Source organism: Helicoverpa zea, chromosome 3 (assembly GCF_022581195.2).
Source record: "Helicoverpa zea isolate HzStark_Cry1AcR chromosome 3, ilHelZeax1.1, whole genome shotgun sequence".
NCBI lineage: Eukaryota > Metazoa > Arthropoda > Insecta > Lepidoptera > Noctuidae > Helicoverpa > Helicoverpa zea.
Window position 1 is genome coordinate 11,894,796 of NC_061454.1, and position 13,444 is coordinate 11,908,239.

At 32.2% G+C, this 13,444-nt stretch overlaps 1 long non-coding RNA gene across 1 annotated transcript in view; it reads right to left on the reverse strand.

Annotated features, from left to right (window-relative positions):
• Window positions 1-4,174: 4,174 nt before the first annotated feature.
• LOC124646342 overlaps window positions 4,175-13,444 on the reverse strand; it is a 58,895-nt gene continuing 49,625 nt past the window's right edge. The window contains exon 2 of the long non-coding RNA XR_006986324.1: window positions 4,175-5,805. This is a non-coding gene — a long non-coding RNA (uncharacterized LOC124646342). The remainder of the gene's footprint in view (window positions 5,806-13,444) is intronic.

Genomic DNA, 13,444 nt, shown 5'->3' on the forward strand with positions numbered 1-13,444 from the left:
AACTTCAAACATATAAAAAAGCAACAAGAAAACAAAAGCAAGAAAGAAATTAAAAAGATGTTAGGTGCATCGGTCTAGAAGTCGGTGTCTAGAGGATGCATCTATATTTATTTAACCACCGAGATCTAGACCGATGCATATAAACAGTTTTCTTGTTGTTTTAGAAGTTGTTTTTTTTTGTAAAAAGTTTTTATTTTTATAACTTTTGTGAAAAGTTCTCGTCAATACGAATAATATAAGCCCAAACACGACGTAACTAAAACATACTGTTGAGGAGTTCTCTCGACTTTCTCACGTCTCCATCATCAGGTAAGCTCTAAACCTTCACTGTTTGACAGTATCACCAGACATACATCTGAGAATCAAGTTTTAATCCTATGCATGCCTACAATTTCTGATAGTTGCCCTCGATTTCTCAGGATTTCCATCATCAGATCCTGACCTGATGACAATGGAAATAAACGGCGAGTATACTCTTTCACTACAAAGAAATGATTTCTCAATTCCGTCAAACTTGGTCGTTTAAATTCCCCATTGAAATGAGGAAAATATTTACCGTCTTACCACAAAAACTTTTAAACGTCAGTTTATGCGTTGTCTAAAAAAATGTCAAATTATGACGTTGACATATGGTTCATTTTGCAGCCAAAATTTTATTAGACAACTGTAAAACAGGGTTTAAAGTTTTTGTAGTAAGACCATTAATGTTTACACCTGATTTTCTCTAGATTCCCATGGTTCACATTGATGCGACTAATGCCATAGTAAATCAGAGCCTTTATCATTATACTGTGCTATATTAAATAAAATGGTTTTTCTTTCTTTCTTCTTCATATTTCGTTCGTATCCGCCGTGGGTATGGTTTTCATACTAAGGTGCCCAATGACCATTGAATGATTTAAAATTTTTCACAGTTTAGAGGCCATTATATTTAAGAAGTGTTTGATATGAATTTCACTTTTTATTCAAAACGTTAATATCTCTACGCGTTCATGTGAAAAAGGGTAGGTAGTAAGTTTATAATTATTAAAAAAATATTTTATGTCATGTAAGCAAAAATAATATTTTAATATTTTATGTAACTTCAAATTTATCATTTTCGCAATTTTTCCTTTATCTGTACTATATAACGTTGCTTCGTGCCGAATTTTAAGATTCTGAGTTCACGGGAAGTACCTTTTAGGTTTTGATTCCCTAGCGTGTGACGGAAATTCGTCTAAGGTGTCGGTAAAACTGCTGTATCTTTTGATCGCGTTAACTTAGAAGTTTGATTTTTTCATTGCTTAAAGGGACAATAGACTTAGGTATTTGGTATAAATTTCAATTTGGTACCTTTATTCGTTCGTGAGAAATAAGGTAGTAAGTTTCATTTTATTAAAATATTTTTTATATATTATATAACAAAAAAAATGAGATTTTCGCAATTTTTCCTATATTTGCATTATATAACAATGCTTCATGCCAAATTTCAAGATTCTGAGTTTACGGGAAGTACCCTGTAGGTTTTGATTCCTTTGCGAGTGTCGAGAATTTGTTGAAAATATCGACATAATCGGTTGTATCTTTTGATTGGCTTGGCTTAGAAGCTTGATATTTTCACAGCCTAAAGGGACAATAGACCCGAGTATTTCATGTGAATTTCAGCTTGATACGTCCACGCGTTCTTAAGATAAAGGGTCTTGACAGACAGACAGACAGACAGACAGACAGACAGACAGACAGACAGACAGACGGACAACAAAGTGATCCTATAAGGGTTCCGTTTTTTCCTTTCGAGGTACGGAACCCTAAAAAATATACCTATCGTAACGGCCATTGTTATTTTTTCAAATGGATTCTGGGTACCTATACCCATTTATTATTATGTCTTGCAATAAAAAAATATTCTGTGATTTTTGTCAGGGTTCCATTTCCATAAGATAAAATGGGACCCTATTCCTAAGACTTCCGTATGTCACTAGGCTGTATCTCATGAACCATGATACCACAAATGAAGTATTTCTGAAAACTGAACACTAGAATATATAATAGATACTTAAGTATTTTAGGAGCTGCGGAAACTCTATCGAGTTCGTCTCGCACTTGGCCGGTTTTTTTGCTTTATTTTTATTTCAATAATTATGAGAATGATGTCGTAGTAGTTTTTGTTAATTTATTTTGTATAGGTGCTTATTGCTTTTTTTCAAATAACTACCTACTTAGTTGTATAAGTAAGTTGCCACTGCTTTTTTGTCACCTATGTGAATAATGATTATGTAATTAATGAATTCCGGTTTGTAAATTAAAGGCTTAATGTTTTTTTTTAATATATTGATGTTCCTTTTGTACTTTAATTACGTAACTATTTGTGCAATAATTAAAGTCTTCGACAAAAATATTTCCTTAACTATTTTTTTTTGTGTAAAACAAATAGCAAAAACTAACTATTTTTTTATACTTTACTACTTGATTGATTTTTAATATTGTTCATATGTAGATGTGTAAAGTTTTGTTATCTTTATCTTTGACCGCTCAAGTAAACTTCTGCCGTAATCGTAGGAAACAATCAGCCATTTATCAACACTCCATATTTCTCCTAAGCCGTTTAAACCCAGAATCCTAAAAGAAAAACTAAAACCCCCAAATGTAAAATAAATGATCATCATGAAAAAGCCTTAACATAATAACTTAACTCAAAATACAGATACTATCCTCAATTCCTATCACATCAGTATCAAGCTTAACTTAATCGCTTGAGCAAGCCCACCCTTAAGAGCTGTGACGTCATTTTACTGCACATTTAACCAAGTAATTGTCCCGGCCTACATTTTGTATTACCGCTCACTTTTACCGACTGTGAAGATGTGCTGAATAATGCTGAACTTAGTGAAATGATAAATGATTACGTTCCATTGGTATAGTATGGGGTTTGTTTGTCATAATTATCAGCATATATAGGCATTAGAATAGTCTAGTCTGCTTGGTATAGATCGCTCCGATGACACAAGACTGTATTGAATGCCTTTAGAATACTCCCACTAAGCTACTCTGGTACAAATAAATGGTTTCCATTTAAAATGGCTAGATTTTGATATCAGTTTTAGTGTAGGTCCCTCCGAATTTGATAATTACATTTATAGCTAATATAAAAGTGGCTATTTTGTAGTAAGGGTTGAAGAAAGAAAAATAATGATTGAGTATTTTAAATGAAACTTAAAGCAGTTTACTTAAGAGGCGATTAAATCACATAGAACTACTTTTAGAAACTAAAAAGCAATAACCAATTAATTTTCAATGACCGAACTTAATATACATTAGGTACCTGAATACACAAATCACACAGACCCCAAAAAAGTTTGTAACTAAATAATACGATATAAATTGCTTTACTATTCCCATCAAACTGAATTGCGAAACAATAGCCATTCGTTAAAGAACAACACAACTTCATAGTTTGATCTCGTAACAAAAAGAAAGAAAGTGAGAAAGCTAACAGTGACGTCACAAAGTTCAGCGAGGCCCTTTGTTTCAGCGTAACCTTGGACCCTAAGGCATTGAAATGGAAAAGGGCCGCGTAAGATGTAACTTAGGAGTAGGTAGTTAGTGTTGGCTGATCATGAATGTTCTTCGCGCACTTTGATGGAGGCAGTCAAACGTGAATCTTGTAGGTAAGGGGATTTAGACTGGCTTGGAATGTTGGCATAAGATTATGGAAAATTAAAATTATTATATTAAGTAAGGCCAAAACATCGTTTTTTAAGAAGTGCTGGGTGTAGGATGAAAACCTACTTCAGGTTAAAAACTTTTAGTCGGCTGAGGGTTTAGTAAATACCTAGATCGGGTATCGGCCGACTAGAAGATTGATTAGGTTCACGATTACTTTTAAGCTTAATTTGTTAACTTTGAGTCTCACTAAAATTATTTCTCTCGCAGCATTTAACATGAGTAGTACCCCTAGAGTTTAAATGATATTTGAGTTGTCTTCAAAATTGAGTTTTATTACAGAATTCGGCAGTAAAACTACGAATGTGAGTGTGAGCAACTGCTTCGCACGTACCAGCACATTAACTCTAGCGTTAATTGGATCAGTACTAGTAAGCCGAAGTTCGCGTGCCCCAACGCATTTCGCCCTCACGGCAACAATTTGTTTTATCGCGGCAGAAGATAAAACCCGGGGTACTGGAAAATTCCCGACATTTTGTATGTTTTTTTTTCTTTTATTTTTATTGTTTTTGTTGTTGTTTTAATTTCGGTGTATGGTGTTGTGTTCCGTTGGTTGGAAAAAGTTTTATTTTTATGCGAGGGAATGAAAATATTGGTTGAGATTTTTTGAAGTCTTTTGTTGTTCTATATTTAGATATGGATTTGTTTTGCTATCCAATATGGCATGCCTAAATCTAATGCTAAAGCATTTTTGATAAGACTTGATTAGATTGATCTAAGTATTAGAACTTTAAATAGAATGGCACTTGAATGTCCCTCTCTCTTTTACTATCAACAATTTTAATTCACCATGTATGTATTTATGATAAATATTTTCATAAATAAATAGAAAATAAAATGCTTATCATTATAAATCAATTCCATTGAATATTTGATGTCATGTTTCGAAGTTTCATTGAGTTAGTTGACACGCAACACAAATTAGGTTTTATCGAAACACACACTGAATTAGTTTTTTTCATATTTCTTAAAAAAAATTAAAAACTGATATTTAACTGCAAACCTAAAATTATTTCAAACAAACTTCTATTGTATAATTTTTTAAGGAGTCAACCTATAGACTAGTCATTAAGTTATAACATTTCGTTTTGAAAAGAGTGTCTATTGAGTTTTGCCGGTCTATGTCCATAGGATCCACGCCTTTTAATCTTACACCAAGCTATTTACGTTTAGTAAGAACCGATAATAGAAATTTAGGAAATAAAATCCTTTGACTATATTTTTCAATTATCTTTTTAATAGTCACAAACAAAGTATTAACTATGTTTACCACGTGCAAGTATTATTTTATGACAGAATATTCATAATTTATGAGCAGTTGTAATAAATATTAACTATCCTGGCTATAATTAGTTTAACTATTAAAGAATATTGATTATGATTACTTGTAATTAGTACCTATCATCTGACAAGTTATAATCGTAAAAAGACTTGTTTCATATAAAGTGTAGTTGTCTTTTATGTGGGCAATTCAATGGTAATTCAATTAATACGTGTCATGAACGTTGAGCTATTAATTACTGTAACTGTTCAGGAAGGTACCTAATTAAGTTATATTTGAATTAACTGTAAAATAAACTGTTATTTTGCTTAAGAAACTTCGATTTTTTGTTAAAATAAATATTAAAAAACAGTATATTTCAATTTCAAAAAATATTTCAAATATGTTATTTTAACATCACACTAAATTCACCCCGTTGTAAAACATTCACATATCGAAACTTCGATAAACATACAACTAGCGCCGCCACCACGCTGCGGTGGAAAACCGAACTAACTGGTCAAACTTACCAATAGTATAAGTGGCGCCATCTATCTGAAACGTAGCGCTCTTGCACTTCTTGAACACTTTCCCACTGACGACTTGCCTAGTAGCGCTGCCATGCGTAGCGGGGTTCGAAGCAATTTCGTTCCTCGCCGCGCGTGGCGCTCTAGTATCGAACTTATTCCTCAACTCCTCGAACGACAAATCGGACGATAAATCGGGCGATTTGTCTTGGAACCGACGCACTTGCCCGCACAACTGGCCCTTGCTAGATTCGGCCGTGTTTCTGTCCATTTTGTTCACTGTTCACTATTCATCACTCGACACAGTCACTGTCACTGCAAGGGAAATAAATGGGTTAGGAATATTTTGTACTTAGCGTAGTATTGTGATAAATCGTCAGACATTTTAAATAGAACTTTTTAGTTCTAAAATCATAAAAAAACTTATATTTCTAACGAATTTCTCTTAAAAAGGCTATAAATCTTTTGATTTTAAAACATACAGATTTTAAAAACAAATGTAATAACTTAGAGGTGCTACATGGTAAGTCATTCGTTAAACAGACTTTTTGGCAACTTATTCGACTTTCAAAACTAAAATCTGCAGTGCGTACATTTTCTTATTGTAAAAAATATTTTTTGGCAGTCGTAATATTCACTATTGTGTATTTAGAGATAGATTTTTGTTTCAGTTTTAAATAAGAACGCCAGTGGTGTGAATAGCCACACGAATATAATGCTGGAACGATTTCCATCTTGTTGCGATTTAAACTTCAAAAGAAATAAATCTAACTAGTTTGCTATAGATAATAATTCGTCAAATTGCTTAAAACATCTTATAAAGTACGGTTGGCATGTAGTGTGGCACGGAACGCTATTATGATGGCATTCAGCCACAAGGGCCTATTGCAAGTATGCAGGTTCCAAACTCAACAGAAAGACTGTTTTAAATTCTTACAAATTATTCATTTCAAAAGTGTGAAAACTCCAATGTCCTCACATAAATATTGCAAGCCGTACTAATTCATGTCTTGTACTTTGTGCCATGGAAACTTTTTAAGTATGTATTTAAACTAAAGGGCAAATTAAGCCTATGATGACGTAGTTCTCCTTAAATTACTTGAACACTGTATAGTGAGCTTGAACGTCGAGCATCAATCTCGCAAGCTAGGAACCGTGAAGGTCGAATATAATTACTTATTGAGTACCCATCAAGAAGGTTACGCAATCTTCCTCTTGATAAGATGGTAAATAGTGATCTTAGAAGGGCCATTTTCTTCCTATTACATGAATAAGTCCAAAAATTCATATGAAAAACTAATGTCAGTTTTAATGTCCCGAGTCTCAAAAACCACATTAGTGAAAATCAATTACAATTCTAATTAGAGTGAGCAGTAAGGAAATTTATACAAACCATACTGAACAAATTATTGATTAACTGGCTGGTGCCCGCGACTTCGTCTGCGCAGGTTTAGTATTTCGAACAATATGTTTACAAATTGTAGCCTATGTGTTATTCTGATGTATAAGGTATATTATTGTAAAGTTTCATTAAAATCCATTCAGTAGTTTTTGCGTGAAAGAGTAACAAACATCCATACATCCATACATACAAACTTTCGCGTTTATAATATTAGGATTAATCTAGATGATTAAAAATACTTTTCGTTTTATAAATTCTTGGTTCTTTTCTTTTAAGTTTTTTCCAGTCATTCGCATTTTTCTTAAACTTAGCGAGTATAATGCGATGATTCTGCGTATTTCTGATCTACTAATGTACCTTAGAAAGTTTGCTTGAATGTAATGAATATTATATTTTATATCGATTTATATAATACTGGGAGAGATTCAAGATTGATGATAGATTAGGTTTGATCGAAGCCTGAGCGGTAGTGTTAATGCTGGGTAATTAGTATCATTAATCATTAACTAGTTTTAAGATATCTATGTATAAGTAGTTGTGGAAATAACAACCAAAATCGGTGCATTGTATGTCATACATGAACCATCTTATCGAAAGCTGATGCCCGCTGCTTTGTCCGTTTTTCAGGTTAATTAGGAAAGGTCGTACAATATCGCATGAGTCATTATTTTATAATTAGGTATAGTTTCACAAATGAAGGAGTATACCAACAATATTCTCATACGTGTATATCTTTTGGTGTAGATCCTAAATGAAACCAAATAATATCAAATATTTGAATCAATTTCCACTTTTACAACACACACTTAAAAACATCTTGGTCATCTTCTTGGTATAAAACTATACATGTTGTATTTCAAAAAGTTTAAGGCCAGTTAGATGCAAAATGCTTACCTCAATTTAAGAGTACTATAGCATAAATGTTACGAGCTCTTTGCTGAAACGGCTCATTCGGTTAAAGTGAGGCCAACTTTAGAGGCCAGAAAATATTATTAAAATATGCATGTTTTTTTTCGTCTGTTATTTTTTTTATTTACTGCTTCTTTCGGGAAATGAGATATTGTCATATCTGTTTAATGTCTCCATCAACAGTCTTCAAGTATGGGGTGTCACTTTAATGCAAGTTGATGGCATTTTGATTAGATTTTTATAGTGTTATACAATTTATATTTTTTACGTAGCTTATATGAAACTTATGTATATTTTTATAACAACATGTCCTCATGTCTATATGATTTTTGTTTAAAAAAATTACGTATTTATGTTGATTCTAGACTTTCAATAATTTTATTCAAGAAAGTAGATCATAAAGATGAGGTTTACTTGGAAATTGCCTGTCCAATCGAACGTTTATTTCCAATAAGCTCTGAGTAGAAATAAATTCAAAGTTAAGTCACGTTTAAAGTATGATTTTTGCGAAATAACTAATTTATAACGTGCTATTTTCGAAATGTATATTTTGAATAGTAAAAATATTCGCTCTGCTAAGTTTTTAGAAATCGGAATTATCTCATGCAGAAACAATTAAGATTTCATCAAAAAAAGGTTAATACTTAGCTTAGTATACAACGGTAGTTAGCTCTTTAGCTAAGTTCACACTTTTCATTAGAAATTATTATTTTGACTTTTTCCTAATTATTTTAAAATGTCAGAGAAAAAAATACTACATTCTGTAGGCCTTTTCCTAGGTCCATTTCCAATCTGGTTTTATTGCGGCTAAATTCAGAGCTATTATTTTATTAACTCAAAATCAAGGACCTTTTATTACTGAATGTGCGTTTTTACCTACGTTTTGTTTACCAGTATATAAAATAAAGTTGCACAACATTAGCTGTTAAATGATACGAATAGAGTTTTACAGCCGGCCTGAAAACGTTAAGGTGAAATGTTTACAATAGTGGTCCATTTAGTTTATTTCTGTTTTTACAATACCCTTCTTACGACATTGGTGGAAACTAGTTTAAAAATGTTTTAAAGGATTTTTTAGCTATGCTGAGAATATTAAGTTTGTATTTTATTTTGGTAAAAACATATAGTACGTAGTATTTATATATGCTGAACAAAATAATGTATAAAATATTTTTTACCTTTAATAGCATTTTAGTTTTAACGTAAAAGTCAGTCATGGCGGAGGACTGGTTTTCTAATCAGATATGTAGTAAAAAAGAGAGATTTAAAAACTAATAATTATTTTACCAGTAGCCTCGGTTACGCTTTCCGCTTGAAAATTATTTCTTCAATTGAGACAAAAGTGGTCGGAAAATGGACATGTATTTTTTGTACGCCCTTTCTGTCTCTTGTGGGCGAAAAACTAATTCTTTTTCATTTAGGTACTTAGAGCTACAAATAACTTTAATTACTTAGCAAAATATGTATCTCTAGGGTACCTATTATTAAAGGTAACCTAGTATATATTAATAACAATTAACGTTACCTAGACATATTTGTTATTTTAGAATTTTATAGGCCATAACTCTTTTTAGTAAGAATATGTTTTTTTAATATATTTCTCTCCACTACTTGTACGAGTATATCTTGTATCTACGTAGCTTAGGTATATTGACGAAGAAAATTTGATATCACTCTTTGATCAAAGGCACGAAATTAATTTGACACACAGTTGATAATTTTCACTTTGACGAAATTTATACATCATAATGGTATGGTGTTTCATATCGGCAAAGGCATTTTAATAGGCGTGGGAACATATTTTGGCATAAAAGATCAAAGGTAAAGTATCAAGTAGGAGTAGACAATATACATGATTACATAGGTATTACTACATATTACTACAGTACAGGCACTGTCGTCACCATAATGAGTGAACATTCTATACTGACAGAATCGACGACGGTTCATACTAATAGATTTTACAATTCTTTTTCCAAACGAAAAACGTCAATACACATCTACTCTTGGATGTTCTTTTGAATAAAACTGGTCAACTATCCACTAATTTGGAACACTTTTACATGACTAATTATGCTGGTATATAGATCCTAAGCAGCTATATAATTGAAAAAAAAAAAAAAAAACTGTCGTAAACGAAAAAGTTTTCCTTTCCCACATTCTTGTGATTCCAAACTAATGAATGAACTGGACCGAATCAACAGAGGTTTTCATTAACAAAAGAAGTGCCTGCAGAATCAGGGATTGCTTTCGCTATTTTTAACTTTAGTAAGATTTGTTTAGGACTTCGCAAAATTAATTAAAATATAATTGTAAGTTTGGTGTTTGTTGTATAATTAAACTAGCTTTTGGCATCTGTTTCATCCGCATCCCGACAACTACTACGAGCCCTGGGTAAAGTAACCTATAACTTTTCATGGTCTAGGTCTATCTAACGCTGAATGAGTTTTCCAAATCGGACGAGTAGTTCTTGAGGTAAGCACGTCCAAACATACAACTCTTCATCTTTATAATATTTATACGCAAATATGACACCAATTACATACCTATCTGTACTTAGTTCCATCTTATAAATCACTGAACCACTAAATGGAACAGTAACAGCAAACTACACCGCACTTTGATCTCACCTCAAATTACTCGGAATACTCTGCCTGTCACTTTGGTCGGTGACAACAATTTGGAAGTATGTAAATAACCAGCGGTCGAGACAACTTCTCAGAAATTGGGAAAAGTAATTATATTCTTCTTGAAGAGGACTGATAAGATTTGTTTACTTAATAACATTTTTTTTTTCATTTTTAAAGCTCTCTTTTAAGAAATCTATGGTAAAATTACGATTATATTTTTTTATGGTGAGAAAACTTTTTTGCAAAGTAAAGCTAGCTTTTACCAATTACGATCATCTACACAGTATTATAAAAGTCACAGAGCTACTCTTGCACTATTGGTAATCCTAATCCAGATCACTATAATCGGTAGACGCGTCTTCGAGTTAATTGGTTTGGGCAATTGATTGATTCACCATTAACCGAATGTAGCTGTCAATAATTCACGCTTTGCAAGCAGGTGTAACTTGTGTATTTATATAGGTATGTAATAGACCCCGTTCTCAAATATATCGAAAAAAAATGATAAAGACCTTTTATTACAAATTGAAAATGTATCGATGATATCACCTGATCACAAATTGCTTTCAAACCGATTTACATAAGTACTCAATGTAATTGAGTATTGAACTTTTGAAATTCAATTCAATTGAAAGATCAATTGATACCTATTTATTACAAAGGTGCAGAATAATTAAATGTATCTTCATTTTATGTATATCATGCAGATGTATACGTTTGCAGATTATTAAGAACTATTTAAATTCTTGCTTTGTATCTATCGTTATTTTTTTTTATATTTAAATATTTACTTGTCGATGTAGCCACTTAATCCAGGTTAGAAACATATTTTCAAAACCGTCCAAATTTTCAATACTTAGCAATATATTATAATATTCACAACGTTCTAAATTGGTTAGTAATGTTTCTAACACTTCTAGTCACGTTTACGACCTATAAAATGGCGATTAATATTCAATAGGTAATTTAGAACATTGATAGGGAAGTATAATTGCACCATTTATATGGCGGTTCGTATGAAAGGCATTATACGTTAATGGTAATGATGTTATTCAATTAGTACTCAATAGCGCAGTAATAGAATACAAAAGTAGATAATTTGAAGTAGTAGTACCCATTATTTCTTTGTTATTTTAACTAGACATGAAGTACGTCACTTGCATTTTAAAATTAAGACTGAAACAATTTTTTTTTCAATTCTAGTCTGCATCTGTTTGTTTGTTTCAGCTAATCTCTGAAATGGCTAGAACGATTTTGACGGACTTTCACATGTGAAATATTGTTCTTTGGACGCATGTGAAACTGTGGGAATATCTCGTCTAGAACAAGTACTTAGTTATCTTAAACCCTTCTAAACTTAGCTAATCCAGTTAATACATTTTCAAAAGCCAGCTTATCCCAACATCTTAACTAAAATGTTCTCACTAAATAATACCAAGTACTCCATTATGAAGATATTTTATTAATTAAATTAGGCAAAGTTTACCTTTCATTAGCCCATTGAACAAAATATCTAAGATTATAACTACGTAATTAGAAAGGGCTGAATATCAAGTTCAATATTACCTTTAATAAAGGTGTAGATATTTCTTAATTACGTGAATATTACAGAGCAATAAAAGGTACCTGATTATGATTATTTTTCTTTTATTACAAGCATTTATTTCAGTACTACGGTTGGTTATATATTTCAAAATTAGTTTTGTCCTAGCATTATTAAAAGATCACCTACTGGTTTTGCTTTTCTAGTCAGGTACGAAGTTTTAGTGCAGAATACCTTATTCGTAATAAATAATTATATACATATACATTCATAGTGGCATGCAAATAAATAATATGAATCACATTGATTTCAGCACAGATAATATACAACCGTCATTCACTTAACTATAAACAATTCTCACACCCTAAACACTATATTTAGAGGTATACCTAATTATGCGTCGTAGGTCAAAGCCCGCATCTACTAAACCCCTGTTAGCGACATCACATTAAGGTGTACATCAACTTAGCTTCTCTTTGATCTGCGCTCCTGGTAGCGGAATTATCTTCAACCAAGGCTTTGAAGGTACGCCTTAATCATACAGATGATAAGAACGAGAAGGGAGAAACGGTAATTCGAAAATAGAAGGTTATTTTGGTTATTACGTTGTGCCATAGACTAATAGTTGTGCTTATTCTACCTCTAAGAGCAATTGTGATTGAGACTAAATTAGTGGATTAAGTTGTGAAACTGAGCTTGGAGCTTAACGTAGCGTTTTTGTTACATATTAGCTGTATTTGAAAGCTTATTTACTTAATAATCTAGTTAATCCTTGCTAATTTCATAGACATGAAATTAAGTTTGTTTGACATGTTAAACATGATGCTTTCATATTATAGCTCAACCGATTCACGTGAAAATTGGAACATGGAAATTGTCGGTAGGTACTTATAAGAAGGAGATAAGCTATTTTTCCTGTGTCTCCGCACGGTTGCGTCAGATTTCTATGTCTCACACCAATTCTCAAGCAAATTTTAGTACAGAATAAAAATTAAACCATCAACCTAAAAAACGTCTTCCTTTTTCTATGTGAACCAACTTTTTAAAACAATAAAGACGAACAAATATATCGTTGAACCCCTTAAAGCAAACTTTGCGTGCACAAACCCATTCGCGTATCAGACACGTATGTAAACACAAACAGTGCGACGCTTCCCATACCTATTATTTGTGATTTTAAACAGCGGCCGGCAGAAATAGTACGACACACGACATGTACGAGATTTATTGCTTTACTTGTATGTGATAAGTACGAAGGTTTGTTTACTTGTGAATGCCTTGGAAAAAAACCTTTTTGGTGAGGCCTTTTTAGAACGGCCTATAGTTTGCGCGGTAGGTGGACAGTTTATTTTGATGGTAATCGGACCGGAACATTATAGTCAAATTGTGTTTCCATCGTTATTAGACTAAGGATTTCACACAAAAAGTTAGGTAAATAAAAAGCGAACAAAAATTTAATGACAACAGTTT